Source organism: Hemitrygon akajei, chromosome 12 (assembly GCF_048418815.1).
Source record: "Hemitrygon akajei chromosome 12, sHemAka1.3, whole genome shotgun sequence".
In the NCBI taxonomy this organism is placed as follows: Eukaryota; Metazoa; Chordata; class Chondrichthyes; order Myliobatiformes; family Dasyatidae; genus Hemitrygon; species Hemitrygon akajei.
The window spans coordinates 84569637-84581693 of NC_133135.1; positions in this window are offsets into that span (position 1 = coordinate 84569637).

The following is a 12057-nucleotide window of genomic DNA, read 5'->3' on the forward strand; positions in this document are numbered from 1 at the left end:
GGATGGTAGCCAACAGGTTCGTTTGGCATGGACTCCGCAAGCAGGTCAGTGCATGGGCCAGAACGTGCATGCACTGCCAAACAGCCAAGGTGCAGCGACACACCAAAGCCCCGCCACAGCAGTTCCACCCCACCCGCCAGCGTTTTGACCACATTCATGTGGATATCGTGGGCCCCCTGCCAGTGTCGTGTGGAGCGCGGTACCTCCTGACTATCGTGGACCAGTTCACAAGATGGCCAGAGGCAGTCCCGCTCACCGACACCACCTCCGAATCCTGCACCCGGGCACTGATTGTAACCTGGGTGTCTCGCTTTGGTGTACTGGCCCACATTACCTCCGACAGAGGCGCCCAGTTCACCTCCAGCCTGTGGTCAGCTATGGCCAGCCTTTTGGGGACACAGCTGCACCACACAACTGCTTACCACCCACAGTCGAATGGACTAGTGGAGCGTTTCCACCGTCACCTGAAATCGGCTCCCATGGCTCACCTCAAAGGGCTTAACAAGGTGGACAAGCTTCCCTGGGTCCTGCTCGGAATCCGTACGGCGCCCAAAGAGGATCTGCACACCTCGTCGGCCGAGTTGGTGTACGGCACACCCCTGGTCATCCCAGGGGAGTTCATACCAGCCCCAAGGAGGCAGGAGGAAAAACCCGCAGCAGTCCTGGGCAGACTACGCGAGAGGCTCGGTGCCCTGGCCCCCATAACCACTTCACAGCATGGACAGAACCTGACCTGCGTACCCAAAGACCTGCAAAACTGTAAGTTTGTTTTTGTACGACGGGGCGGACATCGGGCACCTCTGCAGTGGCCCTACGAGGGGCCGTTTACGGTGATCAGAAACAACGGGTCCACATTCGTGCTGGACATTGAGGGGAAAGAGGAGGTTTTCACGGTGGACCGACTCAAACCGGCCCATGTGGACGTGGCGCAGCCGGTCGAGATTCCGGCACTGCGGCGCAGAGGCAGACCTCCCAAACAGAGTCCGACCCAGACTGTGGACATTGGGGGGTGTATCGCCGGTTCTGGGGGGGGGGGGTTTATGTGGCGACCCACTTCCCAGCGCACTCGAACCGGCTCACAAAGCGGCGCGCGTCGGCATTGAGGCCGGTCCCAAAGAGGGCGCCAAGCCTGCTTCACCAGCAAGGGGAAAAGCCCGCGCGTGGGGATGGGACTGTGAATACGCGCCCCCTACAGTATTCCCACCCGGGGAGGGTGGAACAGGAAGGCTTTAAAGCGAGGCCGCGAAGTTTGAATAAACCTCTTTCGCAACTGCAGCTCACCGACTACGTGTCGTTATTTCAGCACTGCGTGTAGCACACCGCTACAATATCTTCTTTAATATTATTGACTAGCTTACCTTCCCATTTCCCCTCCTTACGGCTTTCTTATTTGCCTTCTGGTGTTTTTTTTAATCTTCCTAGTCGTCTAATTTCCCACTAGTTTTTTGCTGTATTATATGTCCTCTTTTCCTTTTATTTTGACTTTGACTTCCCTTATCAGTCACAGATGTGTCATCCTGTCTTTAGAATACTTCACATTCTTTGGGATGTACCTATTCTGCACTGTCCAATATGCTCCCAGAATCTTTAGCCATTGCTGCTCTACCATCATCCATACTAGTGTCTCCTTCCAATCAACTTTGCCCAGCTCCTCTCTCATGCCTTTGTAATTCCCTTTACTCTGCAGAAATAATGATGTATCTGACTTTAGCTTTGCCCTCTCAAATTGCAGAGAGAATTATATCATGTTATGATCACTGCTAAGGGATCCTTTACCTTAAGCTCCCTAATCAAATGTGATTCATTACACACCTTGCAATTGAGAATAGCTGATCCCCTAGTGAGCTCAACCTTAAACTGTGCTAAAAGGCCTTCTCGTAGACTTTCTTTAAATTCTCTCTTGGGATTCAAAATCAGTACCAACCTGATTTTCCCAATCTACCTGCATATTGAAATCTCCAATGACTATCGTAACATTGCAGTTTTGACATGCATTTTCTCTCTCTCATTGTAATTTGTAGCTCACAATCTGGCTACTGTTTGGAAGCCTGTATATAACTCCCATCAGGGTCTTTTTACCCTTGCAGTTCCACAACTCTACCTATAAGATTCTACATGTTCTGATCCTATGTCACCTCTTTCTAATAATTTTGATGTCATTTTTTAACAGATAGAGCCATGCCACCCCATCTGCTTACCTGCCTGTCCTTTAAATGTGATGTGCATCCTTGGTTGTTAAACTCCCAACTATAATCTTCTTTCAGCCACAACTCAGTGATGCCCACAATGTTTTACCTCTAACTGCTTTGGAGCATATTTACTTTAAAAGTAATAATGTGATTCTCAGATTTAGAAAATGACTGGGAAGTTAACGGATTATTTGTTATATTGTTCATTAATGGGTGTAGATACTGCTGACAAAGCCAACATTTATTTCCATCCCTAATTTCAAATTGCAAAATTGATAGTGAATTACCATGGACTTTCAGGTGAAGCTACTTATTAGCATGCATTGCTTTATTTAGAAGAGTTGTGAATAAAATTGAAAATTGCACAATTAGCAAGTGTTCCCACTTCTGACACTTATGGAAAGAAGCAGCAGCTGAGGGTGCAGCCTTAAAGAACTCATACAGTGATGCTTTGGGACTGAGATGATTGGCCTTCAACAACCAAAACCATCTTTCTGTGTGCATACTTTCACCATTGGAATGTTTTTGCTTTATTTCCCCATTGATTTCAGTTTTACAGTCAGTCCAGAAAGCCACACTTGGTCAAAAATATTGTTTTAATATCAAGGGTAGTCACTCTCACCTCAGCGGTTTAGGTTTGACCCAAGGTTGTGAAGAGGTCTGAAGCAGAGTGGGATTGGGAAAATACAAACAAGCATTGGTATGCAAGTTTATGGTAGAATTGACAACAATAGATATCGTGGAGTGGGGCAGTAATTAATCAGATCGGATTTGTCCATATACATTTTGTCAGCAAGTTTAGAGGAACTTTAGAGCATAGCACATTGGGGCAGGAGTATGTGAGTGGCTGATCTTCTAGCTCAGCTCCTACACCATTTCCATATCCCTAGAATCCTTTATTGTCCTGAAATCAATCACAGTTTTGAATACATTAATAGAGCCTCCACAACCCTCTGTGGTATCAAATTCCAATGGGTCATCATCCTCAATGAAGAACTGTCTCCTTTTCTCAGTCCTCAATAAATTACACATTCCCAAGCTGTGCCCCTGGTTATAGGCTCCTTAGCAACAAGGGAGACAACCCATTGAACCTGTAAGAATTTATGTTTCAAAGGTATCTCCTGATGTTCTTCTTCACTCAAGAAAATATAGACCTAATTTGGCATCTGGAATCATTCAAAAACTATAAAGGGTGAAACAGCAGGCAGAAATATTTAAAGAACAGTCATGTCATTTTCTTACCTTCTTTCTTTCAGTTGACTCAGTTGAAGTCTTTGTGAGATTGAGAAAGCAGAATGGAGAGGGGCTGTTCCTTTTGTTGGCTGTTTAGGACCAGCTGATGTGGTTAAAATATAACTGAAAAGCCCTTCAGGAGTGAATGGATATCAGTGTCCATTCGGAAGACCATTCAGAAATCTGGTTCTTCTGCACTTGGATTCAAATGCACCAACTTCCAAACTTGTTGGTACCCATGTGGGTAAATGTTCACTGTCCATCTTTTAAAGTTATGTCCAACCCATGGATGAGATCACAGACTGGTTTTCCAAGGGTATCATACTCTCATCAAATGGTGAATCACACCAATAACTGAATGACCTATTGCTTTGTTCTTATGAGATAGTGTGGAGTTGCTGGACTATATTTGTTGCATTCATTTTCAATGTACAATTTGTGTCATAGTACTGTAAAGTAAACATAGTAGTAGGTGTGTTGTTCTGTGGGAAAACATTCAGCTTTGGTCTCTCTATGAACATCCAGCTGACACTGACTTTCAGTTTTGCTGCTTCTCTCAAATTCCCACTCACCATGTTACTTTGCAAATTAATTATTTCAGCTCATTTAATTTCAGTGAGGGGACAATGGTACCTCAGGCCCGGAGATTTGACAGCATTGCTGGTCTCCCCAAAGTGCAGGCAGCCAATCACATGCCTACAACAGTTCCTATTAATAATCTGGACCTTTTTCATGATCATGAAACACTTCTACTCCTTTAATGAGCAGGCTGTTGTGGATTAAGAAAATCCTTCATGCTGAAATCAATGCTATTATGGAGCATGATGGTCTTTACTCAGCCAAATCTTTCCCACATTCTGGGGAAAAGTCTTCCAACCACTCTGGCAAAGCACAAGTACAAAGAGAATCAACAATTGATTCTATAATTACACAGTGAGAGGGGAAAGATTTAAAGAGAATCTGAGGGGCCAGTTTTTCAAACAGAGTGGAGGTTATATGGAAACAGTTACTAGAGGAAGTGGTAGAGGTGGTACAATTACAATTTTCAAATGATATTTAGACATTTACATGGAAAGGAAAGGTTTAGAGTACTGTATGTACAACACAGAGAAATGGGATTAGTCCTGGAAGGAACGTTGGTCAATAGGGGCAAGTTGGGCTGAAGGTGTTGTTTCCATGTTGGGTATAATTATGGTTTCAATGACAAGAGATGAAAAACACTGAAGGTTATTGAAGAAGAGTCCACTGCCTCCATCAGTGCAGTACTTACTAGGTGTGAAGACTACAATGTTTTGTGTCTCAGGAAATGTAGAGGAGGCTTGGCCCAAAAGAAGAGCAGTAGAAACATTTTAGCCATGAATGAAAACTTCAATAATTCACTACAAAATAATAACCCACCAGGGGCCACAAAAAAGAGAACTCACATGTAACAACTGGTTGAGACAGGCTAGCTTGCTGAATGAACAAATGCCATGAGCTGGGTTTCAATAGCCTGCAGGTGATGCACTGGAATCGAGTGGCAGGTGACGAATTGGAAACGAGTGACAGGTGATCAATTGGAAATGAGTGACAGGTGACGAATTGGAAACGAGTGGCAGTTGATGAATTGAAAACGAGTGGCAGGTGATGAATTGGAAACGAGTGGCAGGTGATTCCTGTTGTCAGGGTAGAGACTGGGATTGCAGCCCTGCTCCCAATGCTACAGCTGTACCTCAATGCTCAGGGCAATCCTAGTGGGTCTGGTGGACCTCCTTGATAAATAATGGATCCAAAATGCATCTGGATGGCTCCCAAGACCTCTCCTCTAGGTTGTACCCTTCCCAGTCCATGACAACGTGAATCCATCAACTGGAAAAACTTGTATACTGAATAGTCTTCCAACATCCTAGGTGCAGGTTAAGTGGTCTATGGACAATGAGGCAGAACACATGGAAGGTTCTGTTGTGTATTTAATATTTCAGTAATATATGTGTAATATTGTAAATATATTCTTTGATTAAGCATTCTTTCTTTGTTTACATTATTCTTTATATAGTAGAACTATGTGAATGGGATACATCATTACACTACCATATCACATGTGGGTGCCTCACTAAATAAAAGAAGAGCAAAGTAGACAAGTATCCTGGCTCATGTACTTTTCTTTCAATTAGTTTCTGGAATTACAAAACAGAACATGTAGGTGTGATCCTGAGGGACGGTGGGAGCTGGAGACGGTAAGTGACTGGATTGATGTGATGGGTACTCTTGAAGGGACCAATGAACCAAGGCGAGAGCTTGTGGGAATCAGTACATGGGGCAAGTCTTGGGTGGACAGCCAGACATCACCCACAGGTCTGAGTAGTCTGGTTGGGTGCTGATGCCAGTTGGCCTGGCAACAGTAGGCACTATTGGCAGCCAGGATGGCACTCCGTGCCCTCTTCAAGGCATTCCAACAACAGCAAACCAAAGGTCTGGCAAACAGGACCTCCACCTTTAGCTCCTCCATTGACAACATAAGTGTTGGTAGCTATGAAGGACTTCAAAGAGTGACATGCCCATGGCAGAGGCCGTGTGTACATTGGGAGACAACTTGACCCAGAGCAGATACTTCTTCCATGTAGAAGGGTTAGAGGCAGCAAAGCATCACAGAAACCTCTCCACTTGCTGATTGGCTGTTGGTCTGCGGATGCTACCCAGAGGTCAAACTCACTGAGATGCAGTTGAGGAAGCAGAAGGCTCACCAGAAGTAAGAGATGAATTGTGGGACCTGGTCTGATAGAATGTCCTGTGGGAAACTCATGGAGGTGAACTATATGTTGGAGAACAAGGTCTGCCTTTTCAGCAGCTGACATTAGCTTGGGGGGGGCTATAAAGTGAGCCACCTTGGAGAACCAGTCCACCACAGTCATGATCACTGTGGTCCCATCAGAAAGTGGCAAACCCGTGATGAAATTCATGGCAATGTGTGACCATGGGCAGCGAGAAAACATAATGGCCACAGAGGAACGCTGGTTGTAGGAATTGGACTGGGCACATTGAGGGCAGACAGCAAAGAACTGATGTATATCTTCAATCATGGTGGGCCACCAGAACCAGCATCACTGAAAATCCAAAGCCTGCAATGTGCCTGAATGGCTGGAGAATGATGAGGAGTGGGCCCTCTGGAGAGCCTCGAAGCACATAGATGCCGGCAGGTTCATGCGGTTGTCCGGTGGAGCAGGCTCGTGCTGGATGGCCTGGCGGATCTGGTTCTCAAGGTCCCAGACAACTGGGGTGAGGATCTACAAGGATGGAATGATGGGCTGAGGGTCAGTCTCCATTTCAGCTGGGTTGAACTGGCATGACAGGGCGTCCACCTCAGTGTTCTTGGAGCCAGGTCAGTAGGAGATGGTGAAGTTGAATTGCTCGAAAAAGGAGGCCCAGCAAGCTTGCTGTGGATTCAGTTGGTGGGCTTGTTGTATGGATATGAAGTTCTTGCGGTCGGTCCAGATCAGGAAGGTCTCAATGTTTCATACAATGTCTCCATTCCTCCAAAGCCCATTTAACAGTGAGCAGCTCCCTGTCTCCTGCTCAATAATAGCACTGTGTAGAGTTGAACGTGTGAAAAAGAGGCACAAAGGTGTGTCTTTCCATCTGGTCTTAACGAGTGGCAGGTGATTCCTGTTCACTGGGTGGAGACTGGGAGATGCCTACCTTGCCTGTGCAGGCCCGACACTGTGCTGCATAATACAATATATGAATATAGACAGCAACAGCACCAGAGGAAGAGCAGAAAGAAGATTGGGAACCTGGGGACCATGAGGCAGAACTTAAAAGCAGTGGGAGGAAAGTGGTAACTATGCAGACAATATCCTAGCTCAGCATCCATTGCCTCATCTCCCAGCTGAGCAGCAGAGAGAAGAATTGCCTGCAGTGTAAAGGATGTCTTTATAGATAGATGATTCTCATAAATGAGCCTGAGAAATCATAGACCCCCCTGCAAGCCAATTCACTCTCAACATGGTGCACAAATAATTATGCACAGGTGCCGAGTTAATGATCCCTCACATGCTGCTTTGCAGGTCCAGTTGTACAGATCATTGGGCAGCAGTGTAGAAAGCATAGTGACACAACTGGAAAGCTCCTTCCTCGTAGTTCCAGAGGCATAGGTTTGATTCTAGCTTCACACACAAAATGCTGGAGGAACTCAGCAGGCCAGGCAGCATCTATGGAAAAAAATATATAGTTGATGTTTTGAGCTGAAATTCTTTGGCAGGACTGGAGAAAAAAAGCTGAGGAGTGGATTTGATAGGGGGAGGGGAGAGAGGCAATAGGAGGAACTTGGAGGGGGAGGGATGAAGCAAAGAGCTAGGAAGTTGATTAGTGAAAGAGACATGAAAGAAAGAATAAAAGTGGGGTGGGGTGGTGTGGGGAGGAGCACCAGAGGGAGGCGATGGGTAGGTAAGAAGATAACATGAGAGAGGGACAAGGGGATGGGAAATAATGAAGGGGTGGGGAGAGGCATTACTGGAAGTTTGAGAAGTCGATGTTCAGGCCATCAGGTTGGACGCTACCCAAATGGAATATAAGGTCCTGTTCCTCCATCCTAAACATGGCCTTGTCCCAACAGTGGAAGAGGCCATGGAGGACACATCAGAATGGGAAGTGGAATTAAAACGGGTGGCCATTGGGAGATTCCGCTTGTTCTGGTAGATGGAGCGTAGATACTCAGCGAAGTGGTCTCCCAATCTACGTCGGGTCTCACCGATATACAAGAAGCCACACCAGGAGCACCTAACACAGTATATGACCCAAACAGACTCACAGGTAAAGTGTCGCCTCACCTGGAAGGATTATTTGGGGCTCTGAATGGTATGAGGGAGGAGGTATAGGGGCAGGTGTAGCACTTGTTCCACTTGCAAGGATAAGTGCCAGGAGGAAGATCAGCGGGGAGAATGAATGGACAAGGGAGTCACAAAGGGAGCGGTCCCTAAGGAAAGCCGAAATTGGGGTGGGGGGGAAATGTGTTTAGTGGTGAGATCCATTTGGAGGTGGCAGACGTTTCGGGAAATTATGTGCTGGACGCGGAGGCTGGTGGGGTGGTAGATGAGGACAAGAGGAATCCTATCCCTAGTAGGGTGGTGCGAAGATGGGGTAAGAACAGACATGTGTGAAATGGAAGAGATGCAGTTGAGGGCAGCACTGATGGTGGAGGAAGGGAAGACTCTTTCTTTGAAAAAGGAGGACATCCCCTTCGTTCTAGAATGAAAAGCCTCATCCTGAAGGCAGATGCAGTGGAACCAGAGGAATTGAAAGAATGGGATGGCGCTTTTACAAATAGCCGGGTGGGACAAGGTGTAGTCCAGGTAGCTGTGAGAACCCGTTGGTTTATACAGTCATAGAAATCAGTGGATAAGCTCTCCCCGTTGGAGGGTTGAAGATAGGAGAAGGGGGGGGGGGGGGGTGGGTCCTTGCCAAAGAAATAAGCTCAGGGATGGAGGTGCCAGATGAAGAAGTCAGCATCTTGGCAGGTGCACAATTCGCTGAGGTGTGGGCACAGAGTGATAAAAGTGGGGCCCTTACTGAGGACAGAACATTCTGTTTCAGAGAGGGGAAGGTCGGAGGGAATGGTTGACAAAGGTGAGGCCCTTACTGAGGACAGAATGCCCTGTCTCACAGAGGGAAAGGTCGGAGGGAATTTGACAAAGGTGAGGCCCTTACTGAGGACAGAACATTCTGTTTCAGAGAGGGAAAGGTCGGAGGGAATTTGACAAAGGTGAGGCCCTTACTGAGGACAGAACATTCTGTCTCACAGAGGGAAAGGTCGGAGGGAATTTGACAAAGGTGGGGCCCTTACTGAGGACAGATCATTCTGTTTCAGAGAGGGAAAGGTCGGAGGGAATTTGACAAAGGTGAGGCCCTTACTGAGGACAGAACATTCTGTCTCACAGAGGGAAAGGTCGGAGGGAATTTGACAAAGGTGGGGCCCTTACTGAGGACAGAACATTCTGTTTCAGAGAGGGAAAGGTCGGAGGGAATTTGACAAAGGTGAGGCCCTTACTGAGGACAGAACATTCTGTCTCACAGAGGGAAAGGTCGGAGGGAATTTGACAAAGGTGAGGCCCTTGCTGAGGACAGAATATTCTGTTTCAGAGAGGGGAAGGTCAGAGGGAATGATGAAAACCCAGCATAGATGAGAGCTGGGATCGGAGGGGTGAGAACAGTTGGTGGTGTCTAAGGAGAAGGGAAGTTTGGAGTGTTCATGGGTGATGGGGGAAGGGGAGACGGGGAATCCAGCGGCAGTGTGTGAAGAACCGTCCTGGAGGTTGTGCAATCGGCACTTTGGTGCTGTCCAAGGTAATTGGAACCTGCATTGATGGTGGTGGAGTCCGGGTTTTGCGTTTGCTCTGGAGTGTTACAGCCGTTGAGATCAGCAACGGGGATCGCGGTCTGAAGGCATCCAGGCCTGCTGACATTGGAGTCAGCAGGTTCTGTGGTCTGTAGACGGGCAATCTTCCAATCCTTGCAGGACCTGAGAAAGTTAAAGAAGTGGCGATTGAAATCGTGGATCTGGCTGAGGATAAAGAAGCATACAGGTCCATTACAGGTGGCGGAGAGAGAATCCCGGAGTGGTGGAAGTGACTAGCATAGGGACACCAGGTACTTCGTCATGCCAGAAAGCGTGGCATGTAGATCGCAGTGGGAGAAGCAGTCAATCGAATGTGAGCACCTGGCGTCCTCGGAGGGTCCAAATCAAGAAGCTTGAACTCAAATCTGGAAACTGTGTGGTACAAAGGAGGAGGAGTATAGGAAACTGATACAGGACTTTGTGATATGGTGCAACTCAAACTACCTGCGTCTCAATATCACCAAGACCAAGGAGATGGTGGTGGACTTTAGGAGATCTAGGCCTCATATGGAGCCAGTGATCATTAATGGAGAATGTGTGGAGCAGGTTAAGACCTACAAGTATCTGGGAGTACAGTTAGACGAGAAGCTTGACTGGACTGCCAACACAGATGCCTTGTGCAGGAAGGCACAGAGTCGAATGTACTTCCTAAGAAGGTTGGCGTCATTCAATGTCTGTAGTGAGATGCTGAAGATGTTCTATAGGTCAGTTGTGGAGAGCGCCCTCTTCTTTGTGGTGGCGTGTTGGGGAGGAAGCATTAAGAAGAGGGACGCCTCACGTCTTAATAAGCTGGAAAGGAAGGCGGGCTCTGTCGTGGGCAAAGTACTGGAGAGTTTAACATCGGTAGCTGAGCGAAGGGCGCTGAGTAGGCTACGGTCAATTATGGATAACTCTGAACATCCTCTACATAGCACCATCCAGAGACAGAGAAGCAGTTTCAGTGACAGGTTACTATCGATGCAATGCTCCTCAGACAGGATGAAGAGGTCAATACTCCCCAATGCCATTAGGCTTTACAATTCTACCACCAGGACTTGAGAACTTTTTAAAAGCTATTATTAATGCTTTTTGAGATGGTGATTTAGATACATATTTTTTTTTACTGAGTTAAGTATTGTATGTAATTAGTTTTGCTACAACAAGTGTATGGGACATTGGAAAAAAGTTGAATTTCCCCATGGGGATGAATAAAGTATCTATCTATCTATCTATCTATCTATCAAACTGGCAGCGAAGACATGTTCCCAAAAAGGATACATGGCTGTAGTAGTGGGTCTGGGTAAGTATGTGGTCAAAGAGTTGGAGGGCAGGAGGGATCACAGAGGGGGAGCAGTGAGAGAGAGAGTTTCACCGAACTCCAGTCGAAGGGAATGTGTAAACTTCTTCAGGGTAGGCATTCCTGGAAGAGACTTTGCAGTGTAGTAATTAAATCACAAACGAGAAAATCTGCAGAGGCTGGAAATCTGAGCAAGACACACACACAAAGTTCTGGAGGAACTCGGCAGGGCTGACAGCACCTCCTATGCTCTCTGTATGGAGTTTGCACATTCTCCATAACCTAACAGGGTTCCTGGGGATGCTCAGCTTCCCTCCCACATCGTAAAGATGTGTGGATTGGTCGGTTAATAGACGCAGGGTGGGTTCTGTGGGGAACTGATGAAATCCAGGGGAGAATAAATGTGGGATTAGTGTAAATGGATGATTGATGGTGTGTAAAAGCTTGTTCCCTGCTGTACCCCGATAAGGAACTATGACATTTGTAGATGAATTGCTAAAACAGACCACTTTAAATGTGTTCAATAGTTTGCAGCTCACACTGACATTTTCTTTTATGAGGATATGGAGTTTAGTTTGTGCTTTGCTCAGTTGAGTGCAGACACTCACACCAGGAGTCACTTCCTGACAAGCAATTCCTGTGGTGAATCTTCTAAACTCTTGACTCTCTGGATCTTCTACCTGACATTTATCACGCCAAGGAGAATGTCCATGTTTCATTCAACAAACTTAAGGTTGATTTCCTCTGTCAGCTGAAGTGCATACAGCTGGCTGCTGCAATGTATATCCACATCCTTTGTGTGACAGGTGCACCACAAATGTTGGAACCCAGTTTATTTAAGTACTTTCCTATTAGCAACAGCATAAGTCCTAGTTCATTGCAATGTTTCTACGTGTAAACCTCCTTTGCAGTCTCAACTGTCTCTTTTATCATTTTTTATAGAAGCCCCAACATGGAGTTAATGCAAAATTTAACAATGGTTTAACACA